Source organism: Nuphar pumila, chromosome 2, assembly GCF_984573655.1.
Source record: "Nuphar pumila chromosome 2, dmNupPumi1.hap1.1, whole genome shotgun sequence".
NCBI classification, from domain to species: Eukaryota; Viridiplantae; Streptophyta; class Magnoliopsida; order Nymphaeales; family Nymphaeaceae; genus Nuphar; species Nuphar pumila.
In genome coordinates, this window is record NC_143250.1 from 2,245,419 (window position 1) to 2,251,418 (window position 6,000).

Sequence of the window (6,000 nt, forward strand, 5' to 3'; positions counted from 1 at the left end):
GAAACGAGTTCGGGTATTGGTCGTTTTGGGTGGATAATTAGGTCGGGTTCAGGTTGGTTGTGTTTTAAATGATGAAGAACCATTCGGGTCTGGGTACATAATCGGGTCTGGTTCGTTTGAGTTTGGGTCTTCATTTACAATACCCAAGACCCAACCCATTTTACTATGGGTCTATATTTTGGACCCGACCCAAACCCATGGGTCCATCAATATTGATTCAGCTCAGGTATAATAGGATTGGGACATCAGGTCGGGTTGGGTATACCCCATCCAGTTACACCCCTATATAGGGTATAAGATGACATTTTGACCATTATTAGTAAAATGTAACACCTCGTTTTTTCTTGGTTGAAAACCAATAATGTCTCTTTAATCATTTAGTTTTGAATTCCCAAATGTCATATGCAAACCGAATCTGCGTCCAAAATAATTTGGATCCTGCTTAGGGATGTAAATGGCTCGGATTCAGATTGGATGTGTCCAATACCAGATGTTGGCTAATGAGATTCAAATTCAGTTTCAGATTCCGATGGTGAAAAGCTCATACCATAACCAGTTTCTTTACATGTAATTGGATTTAGATATCCAATAATCCGGATATTTGTCGGATTCGGTAGCAAAAAGTCAAAATCGTATCCAAATCCAATTATAATCAAATATCGTTTTGGCATCCGACTAAATGAATTCGGTCAGATATCGGATAAAATCTGATCCATTGACATGCTCAGATTCCAGCTGACCTGTTTAAAAGTTTTATGGGTTCATGTCCAACCTGTTTGCATCCTGTACTTATTCTGGAGTTACTTTTTGTTTGTTGTTGGAATAACTGGGGGAAAAACAGCTTATCTCACCAAGTTCATTGGCATATAACCTCAAGCCTACCAACGGGGGCTCCGCGTGGTTGGATATGTCAGTGCACGTCTCCTTGTGGTGGGACATTGCAGGTTCAAAACCCAGTGGTACGTTGAATAATAACTGGTAGGGGTTTGCGTAAACCCCAGCTTGCCTTTAAAAAAAACTCAAGCCTCGTTTGCCCATTAGGGAGTACACACGCTCGTAGGTTTTGAACGGGGAATTCTTGTCAACTTGGTGACATTCATGAGTCTCAGCAGGGCTGGTGAACAAGCCAAATGAACCAAAAGAGGCGTTTGGGACTTGGCTCATTTACAACCATCGAGTGTACAGGCTTGGCTCGTGCAAGCTGAGCTCAGCTTTAGGGATGTTAATCTGTCGGATTTGACCCGGACCCTACCTGTACCAAATCCTTTCGGGTTAGGGTTTGGTGATAAAGAAGGAGGTCCAAATAAAATCTGGATTGGACCCGAACGGTCTGATTAGTATATGGAGCTGGGTAATCGTTTGTGAAATTCCATACCAAACTCGAGTCCAACCTGAGTTTTGATTAAGATTCACAAATTTTCAAATGTAAAAAAGATTAAAGTTATTATTTTACTAAGTATGGTTTATGTAAGTCCGACCAAACGATCCGAGACTGAGTTATCATGTTTCTTTTATCATATATATGATATATAAATACCAACTAGGGCTCTGCGTGGTTGATAAGAGCTGTCAGTGCAGGTCTCCATGTGGTGGGCCGTTGCAGGTTCAAACCTCAGTGTTGTACTATGAATAATAACCCGGTGGGGTCTGCCTAACCCCAGCTTGCCTTTCAAATATATATATATATATATATAAACTTTTTAAATGAACCTATACGAGCTCGGCCAAGACAAACATCCTTCGCTGGTGTTTGGCTCGTGGCTCGTGCTTAGTTCACCATCTAAATGCTGTCACAGGATGCGGCCCCTGGTGACTCTTGGACACGTCGACACAGACTCTATGAAATTCGTTTAATATGTTTTAAAATAATATTTAAATACCTTTTATGTTTTTATTAAATTAATAAAATGAAGTGTTAATACTAAAATAAAATTATTAATTATATTGATTAAAAATTAAAATTTTCTATGTCCACCTGTCCTATTTTTCAAAAAAAAAATCGAACTTAAGAGAAACTCTTGTTGCAAGTTCTTGTGTTGAATATCTGTGACATGGTTTAAACGAAATGAACATGAACGAGCTTAGGATGAGCTGAACTGAGCTGAGCGATAGGGTGATTGGTTCATTTGTCAGCCCTGCCTAGGGCTGGTAAACGAGATGAATGACCCGAGCTTGAAGTGTTCAAGCTTTGTTCATTCTTATGGTCAAGATCAGGCTGGCTAAATATGATTGCAAAAAATATATGTAAAATATATCTAAAATGTATTTAGTCGAGTCAATTCGAGCCCCTATTGTTCATATTTAGCTTGTTAAGCCTATTTTACATTTCGAGTTTGAATGAACACTTTACAAGCAGAACATGAGCCAAGCCACTGATCGAACCCAGGTGGGACCAAACCCATATCTGATTTAAGATGCTGGCACCTGGTTCAGACCCAACAAAAGAGAAACCATGCCCGGATCCTCTAAGATTTACGTGACAAGACCCAGACCATATAAGATAAATATATATATATATATATATAGGGATCTTAGTCGGAACTTGAGTCTATTATAAAATTTCACAAACTATACCTGGCTCCATATATTAAAGGGATCATTTGAGTTTGACCTGAATTATAATCGGACCTTTTTGTTTATCACCAAACACTGACCCTAAAGGATTCTGTACAGTTAGGTCAAGGACAAACTCGAGTCATTGACACCCCTATTACCTAGGGGTGGGCAATGGGCCGCGATGAGCCAAGCTGACCGGCCTACCATGCATGGGCAAGGTTTGGGCCAAGATTTTAGGCTCGAAACCGTTAGGTACTGGGCCAAAACCTGGCCTGTTATATACGTGAGCCGGCCTGCGGGCTACCGGGTCAGCCCAATGAGCCTGAATTATTTATTAATTATTTAATAATATAAATTTTTTAAAAATTAAGTACTATTACTATTTACCTAATTAGGTAAAACTAAAAAGACAATTAATTGGGAGAATGAAACTTATTAATTATTACAATTTATAGATGGATTTGGGTCAGGCCGAGCTGGACTTGGCCTGCTTCACATTGGTCCGTTGGACCAATGAACCGGGCCATGAGCTGCTCTTCAAACGCGAGCCCATTAATCGGCCCTTAAAGCCGGGCGGGCCAAGCTCTAAACGGGTCCGGGCCCGGTACGTAGTTAATAGGCTTGACTTGAAGGTGCTTCATTTTGTCAACCCCTCAGAATCCACGTCCCCCGTCCGCAACGTTGTACAACCCGATTTTTTTTTTTTTTTTTGAAAAATCCACCCGCCGTTGGAGAGAACGAATTGGGACTCTGGGTCCCACCGGGAAGGCTTCTCTCTCTCTCTCTCTCGTTCGTTTCCCCGCAACCTCTCGTCCGACGGTGATCGCCATCGTCGTCGTCCTCTTCTTCCTTCTCTGTCATCGTCGTCGTCTTCCTCTTCCCTCGCTCTCCAGGGATTCGATCACAGGCACCGACTCGTTCATTCTATTCCAGGTCTCTCTCTCTCTCTCTCTCTCTCTCTCTCTCTCTCTCTCTCTCTCTCTCTCTCTCTCTCTCAGAAATCGCTAGGCATGTCAGTAAACGGGGGGAGGAGGATCAGAAACCTTAGATTTGGGGAGGAAAAGGACGTAAATGTGCGGGAATTGTGTTTCTTTCACGTTTTTCACGTGGTACGTGACCGTCTCGGGGCGATTCAAATGCGTCTCCTCCTTCGCAGATCGATGACGAGACCGCTACAATCGATCCGTTTTCATGCTTTGATTTTCCGTTCCTTTTTCCTGACTTTTTTTTTTTTAGTTTTTTACGCGTAATTGTAGAACGGTTTGATTTTTTTGGATGTCCGGAGATGGAGAGTTCGTGGTTTTCAGAATTCGGATTTCTATTGATTGTCAAATATTCGTGGTTTTCGTTCTGGTTCGGTTTTTTTCTTTATGATTATTTATTACAATGCGTGATTTTTTGTTGTTATTAGGTTTATTGCGTTATTTTGACAGATTTCGGTGGGTTTTTTAGCTTTATGAAAGGATGGATTGAGCTGCCGATCTTTTCCTGCGCCTGAATTTTCTGTTTTGCTTCGGATTTCGTGATGCATAATTTGTTTCTGATATTGTTGCTGGGCGAAGAAGGGTTGCATATAATGCGTTTGCCGGATAACGATGGTTCTGCTTTCTTTTTCGTTTCTTCACAGAGGACGATTTGTTGGCCTTTGGTTGATTTTGGTTAAAACGTCTTGGTAGCCTCATTCATGGATTCATTGTTCGATTCTAATTTTCTTATGTATTCATTTACCAAGTTCTTAAATTCGTGATCCTTTTCTTTGGGGTCTTGGTGTCTCTCTCTCTCTCTCTCTCTCTCTGTATATATATATATATAAGAGAAAATTCATTATGGTTCTGAACCAAGACGCCATAGTCCATACAGCGGTACACTCTTGTTTGCGTGAGGTTGATACCACAGCTAGTGCTAGCACTGAGTTAGGTTTCTCTGCATGTTCTCAAATGCATTAAGGAGCATCAGGTTCTGCAAGAAAACTAAATGCTGGTAATCCAGTTGGTGTTCCTGTTAATAATCTTAGGCCATAGTTAATTAAGAACAACGACAATGGGTTCAGTAAAATGCCAGTTGAAGTTTTTTTTCTTTAGCATGATTGAACTAAACCTTACTTCAAGCTTGAATGCTTGGATGCAAAATTCAAGTCTTATTATCAGCCTAGCCATTTTTCTTTTCCCATAACAGAGCTGGGGGAATTAAGGCCCCCTCCTTTTACAACAGTTATTCAACCACCTATATACCAGTGGGTTTTGGTGACGTGCACAAACTGCTCCTACCAGAGGACTGAAGCCCCCGTTAGTTATTAACAGCCTAGACCCTTTCTCTCAGAGCTTTTTGGTTGCTATTTGAACTCTGTGAACGTCAAACTGATTAGTATCCCCATGGATCATTTTCCAGTATCACTGTCTGGAAGGAGTGCTTCTTGTTTCTTAAGATGATGTTTGAGTTGAATCTTTGCTTGCATTTGAGGCAAAATAACTTCTTCATACACTTCATTTCTATCATAATCCTTTTTTTTCTATCTCCATAGCAGAGTTAGTGAATAAGTATGCCTATGCTCGTCCATTTTGCACCTTGGTCAGTCGTGTGATCACACTGGCTACAATTGACCAGGCGACCAGTGAAAATATAATGAGTGGCTAATTGGGTGGCATCTTTCACTGTGGCTAGAACTGATGATTCTGCTTTTGCATATGCATGCATAATCACGGCCACTACTGTAGTTTGAATAATTCCAACCTCTGACTTTGTCTACCAGAGGCACACCCCATGAATGATTTCATGTTTCTACTTTATTTGCAATCCTTTCCAGAATTTGTTCAGATGATCTAAACATATAATAGTAAGATTAATATGGTCTCCATTGACATATGCACAATAACCTGTTCATGATCCTGATGAGTTATGCCAACTTATGGCCTTCTTTGCATTTATGAACTATATTTTGCTTTGTATATCTGCATATTAATTTGACTTGTTTAACTAAATCTGGTCCTAAGTTGGTACCAATTATATATATTTTTGGTTGTGAACTGTATTTTACTTTGTATATCTGCATATTAATTTGACTCAACCGACCAAATCTGGTCCTAAGTTGATACAAATTGTATCTTTCTTTTTTTTTTTGGTTTCTCTCAATACCTTCATGTTCATTCTCAAGAAAGTTCATACAAGTTTTCTCCTCTCCTTTCTTGGTCCTCTAACAGTTATCACTACCAAGCCATGTCACATGGACATTACTAAAGGACATACGGATGAACAATTCTTGTGTAGTTTCCTATTGAGAATAAGTTATAAGGGACACAACGTGGAATCAAGTGTCCTGTCGCATTGCTACCAAGTTACTCTGCAGTCTTCTTTTGCAAGCTGAGTTGTCATATTTATTGTGGATTATCTTCTGATCTTTTTGTACTGAACTTTCACATATTCACCTGAAAATTGTTTTCCATGTAG